This window comes from Lissotriton vulgaris, chromosome 4_1 (genome assembly GCF_964263255.1).
Source record: "Lissotriton vulgaris chromosome 4_1, aLisVul1.2, whole genome shotgun sequence".
NCBI lineage: Eukaryota > Metazoa > Chordata > Amphibia > Caudata > Salamandridae > Lissotriton > Lissotriton vulgaris.
Window position 1 is genome coordinate 1,909,895,328 of NC_141691.1, and position 11,291 is coordinate 1,909,906,618.

The 11,291-nt window shown below is 46.0% G+C and overlaps 1 protein-coding gene across 2 annotated transcripts in view; it reads right to left on the reverse strand.

Moving 5' to 3' along the window:
• Window positions 1-4,194, reverse strand: part of LOC147724706 (CMP-N-acetylneuraminate-beta-galactosamide-alpha-2,3-sialyltransferase 1-like) — a 366,638-nt gene extending 362,444 nt beyond the window's left edge. The window contains exon 1 of one of the 2 annotated variants that reach the window (XM_086966249.1): window positions 4,014-4,194. The gene's annotated coding sequence lies outside the window, so the exon portion shown is untranslated. Of the gene's footprint in view, window positions 1-2,179; window positions 2,384-4,013 lie in introns of those variants that run through there. The other variant, XM_086966250.1, reaches the window with a different exon arrangement.
• Between the last annotated feature and the right edge of the window lie 7,097 nt (window positions 4,195-11,291).

Here is an 11,291-nt window from a genome sequence, read left to right on the forward strand (position 1 = left end):
CCCTCCCATCCACCTTCTGCTATCAATCATTTCACCTTTACATTCTGTCATCCATTTATTATTTCATCAAACTTGCAATCGTTCACCATTCCATCCATTGGCCATTTTATCCATCCATCCTCTAAGATTTTCATTTACTCTACCATCGTTTCACCCTTCCTCAGATTTCCATTTACTCTGTCATCCATCCATCCTCTAAAATTTCCCTTTACTCTGTCATCCTTTCATCCACCCATGTATCTATCCTCTCACTTACTTATCCTCTCACATAACATATGCATTTGTAAAGCACATGTTCATGCACAAGGGTATCATGGCATTGAATAACAGATGTTTATTGCTACCCAACTCAATGGTATTCATTTTATCGACCCCAGAAGGATGAAAGTCTGAGTGGACCTGCTGGGATTTTAATCTGTGACTACGAGGTCAAACACAAGCCCCTGCATTTGACGAATTAGTCCACTGAGCTACCAGACTCACCTATCCTCTCACCAGTGACATAACAATAGCCCCTGCACACCCATTGGTGCAGGGGGCCCAAGCTCCAGAGGGCCCCCTCCAGCACTGTGCATGAGTGGCTGGCCCCTGGCTTGAGAGTTCCTGAATGGGTCCAGAGTGTGGGGGGGCCCCTCCATGTACTTTGCAGGGGGCCCCCTCAAGATTCGTTATTCCACTGGTGGAAGAGAGCAGCAGATCCGCACAGGAGAAGAGTACAGGGAGTTAGAGAAGGAGGCGGGTGAAAGAGAACAGCAGATCAGCACAGGAGAAGAGAACAGGGAGTTAGAGAAGGAGGCGGTGAAAGAGAACAGCAGATCAGCACAGGAGAAAAAAACAAAGTTAAAGAAGGAGGCGGGAGGAAGAGAACAGCAGATTAGCACATGAGAAGAGAACAGGGAGTTAAGTAAGGAAGCGGGTGGAAGAGAACAACATATTAGCACAGGAGAAGAGAACAGTGAGTTAGAGAAGGGGCCCGGGTGAAAGAGAACAGAAGTTTAGCACAGGAGAAGAGAAAAGGGAGTTAGAGAAGGAGGCGGGTGGAAGAGAGCAGCAGATCAGCACGGGAGAAAAGAACAGGGAGTTAGAGAAGTAGGCGGATGGAAGATAGCTTAAAGATTATCACAGGAGAAGAGAAAAGGGAGTTAGAGAAGGAGGCGGGTGAAAGAGAACAGCAAATCAGCACGGGAGAAAAGAACAGGGAGTTAGAGAAGTAGGCGGATGGAAGATAGCTTAAAGATTATCCCAGGAGAAGAGAACAGGGAGTTAGTTAATGATGCTGGAGGAAGAGAGCAGCAGATCCGCATGTGAGAAGAGAACAGGGAGTTAGAGAAGGAGGTTGTGGAAAGGAACAGCAGATCAGCACAGGAGAAAAAAACAGGGAGTTAAAGGAGGAGGTGGGGTGGAAGACGGGAGCAGATCAGCACAGAAGAGAAGCAAACCGGGATGTAAAGAAGGATTTGGGGTGGACGAGAGCAGCAGATCAGCACAGGAGAAGAGAAGAGACCAGGGAGTTAAAGAAGGAGGTGCGGTGGAAGAGAGCAGCAGATCAGTACAGGAGAAGAAACCAGGCAGTTAAAGACTGAGGCGGGTGGAAGAGAGCAGCAGATTAGTACAGGAGAAGAGAACAAGGAGTTAAAGAGGGAGGCGGGTATAAGATAGCAGCAGATCAGCGCAGGAGAAGAGAATAGAACAGGGAGCTAGAGAAGAAGGCAGTTGAAAGAGAGCATCAGTTCAGCTCGGGAGAAGAGAAGAGACTAGGAAGTTGGAGAAGGAGGTGGGTGGAAGAGGGCAGCATAACAGCACAGCAGAAGAGAACATGGAGTTAAAGAAGGAGGCGGGTGGAAGAGAGCAGCAGATCAGCACAGAATAAGAGAACAGGGAGTTAAAAAGGATGCGGTGGAAGAGAAAAGCAGATCGGCACAGGAGAAGAGAACAGGGAGCTAGAGAAAGATGCGGGTGGAAGAGAACCGCAGTTTAGCACAGGAGAAAAAAAAAAACGTGAGTTAAAGGAGGCGGGGTGGAAATTGTGTGTCCTCATGTAATGCAACTGGTGCTATGTAAAGCGCTCTGATACCCAATTCGGGTCAAGTTCGTGCTGTAAAAACTGTAAAAAAAAAAATATATATATATATATATATTAACAGAAGTTACAGGGGAGGGAGAGCAGGCAGGAACTCACAGTGTTAGCGGATGTTGGCTAGCTCCTTCCTCCACGGCGCCAGTGCCCCGGGGCAACTCGGAGTTGGCACTTTATGAACGTTCACAGGTAGGTGTTAAATGCAATAGAAGTGCGCTGAGCCGTGAAGGGCAAACCGGGTCCCGGAGCGCTGTGTGAAAGTGCTTGACACGTAAGGTAGGAAATGTTTGAGGCGACTCCCCCTGACCTGCCCGCTACTTCACACCCCTCCCCTCTTGACCAACTACCTCATCACCGCTCTCGCCACCTACGACTGACGGGAAATATGTCACAAGAAAAAGGGAATACCACCTGTGCGTCATCCCGGGGAGCACGGTGAGGAGACCCATATGTTAAATTCGTCATCAAATTAAACCTCAAGTGAGGACCGCACCCGGTATGCATAAACAGAAGCAGCGACCTCACACCCTGCCTTGTATCCGGTAATTACAGGTTGCCTGCCTGACTGACTCTATCGCAACTGGCATCTGCCCCAAGTTTCACTTCCTCTCATGAACACCGCTTTTAAAATATCCAAGTCGGACATCCCCCCTCGGAGTGGCGCTGTTATGCGGCCACGATTCTTTGCTCGTGTGGAGCAGACTCTCGCGTTCCTTATTCCTGCGGTTTAACGAGCGGCTGCCGGCATCGAGGCGCTATCGCTGCCCGCATTCACCGCGTCATTTGAACTCTTCAGAGTGTAATGCTTAGAGTCACAGACAGGCGCGTGGTCTCTGAGCAATAACGAGATTGGGGTGCCAGCCGGACCCTTTAAATAAAGGTTCACGTGGAGGGTACGCCGCAGGATGAAGGCAGTGACAGGGACTTCCCTCAAAACGAGAAGCCTCGGTCTGTTCCCCCCTCTCGTTCCACAGCAGACCCCCACGGAATAAAGCCGTTTGTTTTACCTCCAGTCCAGAGGGTGCGTATTTCAATTGGCACCAGCCCGCTCCGTAACTCACGCACCAGAAAGAAAGTTCTAAAGAGCGTCATTTCGGATCGAAGGTGGCGCCGGCCCACCTTCTCTCTTGCAGTACCGTGGACTGTGGAGAGGATGCTTTTTCATGAGTAACACAGAAGAAAACAGCAGTGGAAAAATCGAAAAGTTCTCTCAACCCCGCTCAAAGGACATCCGCCCCTCGTACACAGATGTATAGGTCTGAGAGGTGCAGCACAAGCGCGACTTAAAAGCACGGGTAGGTGGTGTCACACGGAAGCCAAAGGGATAGTAATGAGCCACTAAACATAAACTCCACTCCAGATAGGTGCAGTTATGAGGCAGTCCACAGACACCCTTCGCCTCAGTGAGAAAGGCTCTTCCGAAGCACTCACCGCACGCTTGTCCTACAAAAGGACTAAACTTATGGGGTACTCTGAAGTAGCTCCCCCATGGACAGTCCATTATGAGGTAATCAACAGAAGCCCCAGTTCTCACTTTACAGGGCCAGTTGTGCGGCATTCCACCGACCCACCCTGCCCAATGAGGGGTAGTTATGAGGTTTCCACAGAACCCCCTACCTTCACATCCACACCATCAGTTATGCGGCACTCCACCGACCCACCCTGCCCAATGAGGGGTAGTTATGAGGTTTCCACAGAACCCCCTACCTTCACATCATCCCGAACAGTTATGCGGCACTCCACCGACCCACCCTGACCACTGGGAGGTAGTTATGAGGTTTCCACAGGACCCCCTGTCTGCGCATCCACACGGGTAGTTATGAGGCCCCTTCAGACCCCAGGCACACACAGGCGGAGTTAGAGATGTCCCACAGAAGCCCCAGCCCACCGTTTACGAGGCACCCCGGCGACCCCTGAGCCATGAGTTGACACGTACCTCTGCTCCTCTCCCGCGAGGTGTCCGGCGGCTCTGGTCCCTCGGTCCTCCCAGTCCAATATCCGCGTCCCCAGCTGCCAGCAGCTCTGGCACGGGCGGAATGAGCCTGCTAACGGGACGGAGGAGCCTTTCTACCCTGACTCGCTCAGGTGCAGCAGCGGGCGGGGGTGTCGCCTCCGGCGCTCCCCGGCACACCCTCCCTCCCGGAGCAAGGAAAGCCCTCGCAGCTCCGTGCTGGAGGGATCAGCGGCGGCGAGAGTTGGGCTCGCCTCGTCCTCTCCTCCTGCCTTAATCGGATTCTCCAGCCTAGGCTTTGCCGCGATACAGATTTATTTATTTATGCATTTTTATATAGCGCGGTCTTTAACCGAAGGCGTCAGAGCGCTTCACAATAGGAACAGAGATGAAACATGATGGAAAACATTACACAAGAACAGATTACAAAAGCAGACGTTATGTTACATAAGGTAATAGTGACAATTGTGAGCAAACAAAATACATGAGGTAGTAAAAATTGTGAGCAACCAAAAATACATGAGGTAGTAAAAAGTGCACAAGAGGAAAAAGTGACAAGTGTGCAGTTACAAGAGAAAACAGAATATAATTTGAGGTATAATACTGCAATAAGTGCTAGACACTCGGGCACAAGAGCAAGCGTTACGTAGGCAAACGTGGCACTTGTGCAAGTATCAAGGGTAAAAACATGTGAGAGGTAGCAAACCGTGTGTTACAAGGGCAAAGTGGTGTGTGCATGTTACAAAAGGGCACCAAACACAAGTACATGGAAAATACTGCAAAAAGGCAAACACTCCAACCACAAGAACACACTGGGAAGGCACTTCCATGGTCATGGAAAGTAGAAATTTTCAGTAGTGGGAAGTCTTCCTCCAAATAACAAGAGGACGTGAATTACTTTTGGAGGAGGAGAACTTTGAGGTCCCTTTTGAAGGCCTGGGAGGAGGCGGTGGTCCGTAGCTGAGGTGGAAGGGAGTTCCAGATTCTCACTGCGTTGCCTGAAAAGGATTGGGCCATTGTTCTTTCCTTCTTGAAAGTGGGAGGTTCAAGCAGTAGATTCTCCGCATTGCGTGAAGGTCTAGAACCTCCAGAGAGTTTCAGTTTATTCGCCAGGTAGCGAGGAGAGGAGGAGTGCAAGGCTTTGTGGGTGATACAAGCGGTCTTGTAGATAGCTCTAGCCTCGAAGGGATGCCAGCGGAGGGTGGATAACATTGGTGTGATGTGATCGCTTCTTTTGGCCCCATAAATGAAGCGAGCTGCAGAATGGAAAACAGACTTTAGTGGGGACAGGTGAGATTTGGGGAGGCCAGTAAGAAGAGAATTGCAGTAGTCTAGTCTGGAGAGGAACAGCGATTGCACCAGGGTTATAAGGTCCTGCTCCGGGAAGAAGCGACGGATTCCCCAAAGAAGGCGCAGTTGGTAACGAGCAGATTTTGCAATAGAATTGATTTGGGGAGTTAGATTGAGTTTTTTGTCTAGAATGACACCAAGGGATTTTGCGCTGTCGACAATGATGGGTTTATTGTTTATTAGATTCATCTGATCCATCCATGATTGAACCGGGGGAGGAGAGAGTGAGGAGGAGAAGAGGAGGAATTCAGTTTTGGAGGGATTCAGAATCAATTGATGAGTTGACATCCAGTTTTGAATGGAGTCAAGAGTAGAGCTTAGGATGGAGAGATCATGAGTGGAGGCAACCTTGAGGTAGAGTTGAGTGTCGTCTGCATAGAGATGATAGTGAATCCCGGATTTGCTTAGGAGGTTTCCCAGTGGTTCTAAGTAGAGATTGAACAATGTGGGTGCAAGTATAGAGCCTTGGGGAACACCTTGACCCACCACCACAGGAGAAGAAAGACTGTTCGCTATTTTGATAATTTGAGATCTGTCAGAGAGGAAGGATGCAAACCATTTAAGCACAGTGCCCTCCATGCCCATTCTCTGTTGAAGAATATTGAGGAGGGTGTTGTGATTGACAGTGTCAAAGGCTGCAGAAAGGTCAAGGAGAATTAGTAGACAGGACCCCCCTGAGTCGAGTATCCTCAGCGCATCATCAACCACTTGCAGTAGGGCTGTTTCAGTGCTGCAGTTTTGGATGAAGCCGGACTGACAATTGTCAAGAAGATCATTGTCCTTGATATGACGAGAGAGTTGTTTTGCTACACATCTTTCTGTGATCTTCGCAAGAAAGGGAAGGTTAGTAATGGGGCGGAAGTTGTTGAGGTCATTCGCATCAGCAGTGGGCTTTTTAAGCAGAGGGGTGACCTGCCCAGTTTTGAAGGAGACAGGAAGGGAGCCTTGCCAGAGGGAGAGGTTGATCAGAGTGGTCCAATAGGAAAGGGAATGGGTATAGAAGTCAAAGGCAATGGCACTGGGGATAGGGTCGAGAGAATGGTTGGAGGGCTTTGTTTCGCGTATGCACTTGAGAAGGGCATCTTCAGATATGGGGTCAAAGCTCTGCCAAATGGCTAAGGATTTGCGCTCCTCTGGAGGTGTAGGATGAGCGACCTGATCCACAAGTGAATTCACTTTTTCATCGAAGAATATAGCGAAATTCGCTGCTCTCTTTGTAGAATCCTCCACCTTGGAGGTTGGGGGAGAGCAACTCGGAATCTTGATGAGATCGAATAGTTTTTTGGGTCTATTTTTGGCGGAGTCAAGGAGGGTTTTGAAGTGCGCCGCTTTCTCAAGGAAGATGTGCTTGTGGTACTTGGATCTTGCTGTGCGAAGCATGGCTAAATTGTCGGTGGTGGGCACTTGCCTCCATTGCTTCTCCAGGAATCTTAGCTGCTTCCTTTCCTCATAAATGGATTTGCTGAACCAAGGTGCTGAGGGAGTGGGCCTTATCCTTTTGCTTTTGAGTGGAGCGACATTATTAATTTCAGCTGTAAGAACTGTGAGGCATTGGGAGGTGAGATCGTCAACAGCTATGTTCGGGTCTAGCCTTGGAAGTGAAAGCAAAGCTGATTCACAGAGGGGACCAACATCAATATTTTTGGCATCACGGAACCAGGAGATGGCCCTCTTGGGTTGGCCAAGAGTTATAGAGTGTGAAAGTTGAAGAGAGAATGGGATGAGGTGGTGGTCATACCAATCTACATGAATTGGGGTAGTGGTAGAAAGCATGCCTGCTTTAGAAATAACAAGGTCCAGGATTGCGCCCTTAGAGTGGGTTGATTCAGTGCAGTGTTGGATAAGATCGTTTGCAGAGAGGAAGGTGGCCAGTGAGTTCGCAGAGGAGTCTTGCAGTACGCCCCAGTGGAGATTGAAGTCACCCACGAAGGTCTGATTGTCACTTTGTGAGTATTGGTCGCTGATGAAGTCAGTGAGATCTTCTATGAACGAAGGGCCACTACGAGGCGGGCGGTAAATTATATGGAATCTGAGCGGTGAACGGTGTTGCAATTGAAGCTCAAGAGAAAGGCATTCAAAGGTGTGAGAGGAGCTGATTGGAGAAGCCTTAAGTTGGAGGGCGTTTCTAAAGATGACTGCAACACCTTCCCCCGTGTTGTCAGTTTCGTCATTCCTAAATATGGAATAACCTGTGGGTAATAGGAGATCAAACATAGAGTGAGAGGTATCTTTGAACCAGGTCTCTGCGAGGAAGAGCATGTCAAGTTTGTGAAGGGTAATGGTATCGGAGATTTCAAGTGTGTGTTTTACTGCAGATCTGCAGTTGTGAAGCATACAGCTCAGCTCTGTCAAGACTGTTTTGGTGATGGGGCCACTTGGGCTCTGAAGGGTGATCGGGATATTGTACTTATGCGGGGGTGCTCGGGGGTGTTTCGGTGGATGCTTTGTTCTGACAGAGGTGATGGTCGGAATAGTGTAGATAGTGGGGTTGCTAGGGTATGCCTGTTGAAGAAGAGTGGCGTTCAAGGGCTTGTGTGAGTTAACGATGTTTGCAGACGAAAGGTTGAGCTTGGCTGTATTGGGATGAGGGGGCGAGGTGCATCTCATGGGAAGTTGGGAGGGAGTAGAGGTGCATGGAGGGGTGGAGATCTTAGAGCATAAAAGTGAAATGGCAACTGTAAGCTGGGAGACGGAGGTGATCAGAGAGCCTAGCGTATTTTCCAGTGAGAATGAGGCAGAGCACGGAAGGTTGGGTGGCTCGATTGAAACAAGGGGGGGTGGAATTGGTGGTGGAAGGCAGGGAGAGGTTGGGGGACAGGAGGTGAGTTGGAGTATGGGGTTCACAGGTGGGGAAAGGCAGAGGTTGAGAGCGGGAGTAAGTGAATTGGAGGTTAAGGGAGAGTTGTCATTGTTGGTGTTGCACAAGGGAGAGGAATTAAGGACAAATTTAGAGGGAGAAAGGTGCGGAACACGGCGGTAGGGAAGTAGGAGGGGGAGGCCTGTGTGGCGTCATGGGAATGTAGGAGGTTTGGGAGGAAAAGAGGTGCAGTGGTTGTGGAGATCCTGTCAGTTAGGAGAGGTGGCAGTGAGGGAACGGTCAACTGGCAGAGTGGGGGGTGTTGAGAGAAGGGGAAGTTGAGGAAAGGAAGTGGTTCTGTTGAGCCCGAGGGAGGGAGATGGAAGGGGTTACTATGAGGGGAAAGGGGGTAGTGCAGCAGTACTGGAAGAGTAGGAGGGAGGAGAGAGATGCAGTGGGAATGTGGCGAGAACTGGGTGAATGACGAGGGGATGAAGGGGTGGAGAGGAGGGATGGAAGGTACACAGACAAAATATCGAGTTTTAAATATCGATATACAATAATATCGAAGTTTAAATATCGATGGGACAAAATATCGAAGGTAAGTAATATCGACAGTCTTAATATCGATATTAGTATGATATCAGTAATATCGAAGTTTTAAATATCGATGTCAATAATATCGAAATAAATAACTTCGATGTTACTAATATCAATTTTTAAATAAATTTAGTGTATATTATATTGTATTTATTATGTTTTATTATTTATTTTTAATGTAATTTAATTAAATATTGTCTTTTACTACTGTAGCGGGTTGTGGGTTTATAGGGGAATAGGGTGGGAAGTAATTTAATTATGTTAAATTAATTATTAATTAGTAGGAATTATTAATTAATTAATTGAGAAATAATTTTTAATTAATTTTAATTAATTGATTAATTGATAAATATGTTCTGTAGCGGGTTATGGGTTTATAGGGGAAAGGGTGGGAAGTAATTTAATAACAATTAATTAATTAATATGTTTGTACATATTTTAATTAATAATTAATTGGTAATTAATTTATATTAATTAGTTAATTAATTAATATAATTTTGTACATATTTTTAACTATTAATTAGTTGGTAATTAATTAATATTAATTAATTAATTACATTAATTATAGTAATTTTTTTATATATAATTTTTTGTTATTCTTAATTAATTAATTGGGAAAAATAATATTAATTATTAAATTACATTAATTACAGCTAATGTGCTAATATATTTACTTTATTGTTATTGTTAATTAATAATTAATTGGTAATTAAATAATATTAATTAATTTTGGGTAAAGGAGTATTTTTAGGATTCAGGGTCAGTTTTCAGTTTTTGGGTAAAGGGGTATTTTTAGGGTTCAGGGTCAGTTTTCATTCTTGGGTAAAGGGGTATTTTTAGGGTTCTGGGTCAGTTTTCAGTTTTTGGGTAAAGGGGTATTTTTAGGGTTCAGGGTCAGTTTTCAGTTTTTGGGTAAAGGGGTATGTTTAGGGTTCAGGGTCAGTTTTCAGTTCTTGGGTAAAGGGGTATTTTTAGGGTTCAGGGTCAGTTTTCAGTTTGTGGGTAAAGGGGTATTTTTAGGGTTCAGGGTCAGTTTTCAGTTTTTGGGTAAAGGGGTATTTTTAGGGATAAGGGTCAGTTTTGGGTTTTTGGGGTACAGGGATATTTTTAGGGTTCAGGGTCAGTTTTGGGTTTTTGGGGTACAGGCGTACAGGGTAAAAACAAAAAAATATTACATTAAATTAATTAAATAACATAAAAAAAAAAAATTACAATAAATTATTAAGTTTTTTATTTATTTTAAATGTATATGTATTAGTTTTAATTTTGTTTTAATATTTTTATTTAATATTTGTAAAATTATATGTATTTTAAAATTATTTTTACATTATTATTAATACATTTAAAAAAACAATATTTTTAATTCCGATATTTTTGTACTACGATATTTTTTTTTCGATATTTTTGTACTTACCTTTATGAAGATAGGATTCCGATATTTTTGATGTCGATATTTTTGTTCCGATATTTTTGTAGTTCGATATTCTGTCTGTCGATATTATGTCAGACATTCGGGATGGAAGGAGGAATAAGGGGAGCATAGGGAAAGTTAATTGGGGGAGAGGGTTGGAGGAGAGGTGGACTAAAAAGGGGGGTGATGGGCAGAAGTATGGGGGAGGAGAAGAGATTGGAGTATCGTGATAGTGCAGATTGGACAAAGAACGTATTAGCTAGTGGTAAGGCTGAGGTAATGTGGGAGGGGACATACTGTAAGGGGGGAGGAATAGGAGATGAGGTAAGTTGGGGGGGAGGGAAGAGGGCCGACCTGTGTTTCTCGAGAGTGCATACAATTGGAGTGAGGTGGGGTCGGCGGAGGAGAAAGGGAGTAATGGGTGGAGCTGGAAGGAGAGTCAGGGGGAAACCCGGTTGCAGAGGAGGGGAGTAAGGAGGGGAAGAGGTGGTCAAAGAGCGAGAGGCAAGTGTCTTTGCCTTGGATCATGACAGTACCGTTGTTATAGAGTGAGATAGTGGGGTAGCCATTGAAGCACTCAGAGGGGGAAATTTTTAGTTGTTTCCCATACGGGATAGAGGAGGAGGAGGTGACGTTAAGGGAATTGTAAAAACTGTTGGACCAAGAGGGGGTGTCGCAAGTGAAGAAAATGAACTCGTTTTTGAGCCTCCCAAGACAACCATTGTAAAATTGATCAACAAAAAGGGAGTCCGGGAAACGTTCAATAGTGTTGTGCTTCAGTCGTTTTATTGTAGCTTTAGTCTGGTCGGGAGGATAAATGATTTTGTAGCAATTGGCTCCAGACTTAACTCGAGAGGTGGCCATGTTGGGAAGATGCGGCGAAGAAGGGTGGGGGAGAGATGAGAGGGGTGTTACTGGGAAAGCGGTGGTGAGGAGAAATAAAAAGGCAAAAAGGAGGCACATAATCCAAACGTTTATGGTGAGATAACCGAGTTAATGTGCCGTCAGGGAAGTGAGGTGGGTATTTGTTGGGCCCTTCATCTAGGAGTATGAGGTGCCACCTGGCACTGGATAAAAATTACAAGGGAAATATTTGCAAATAGTA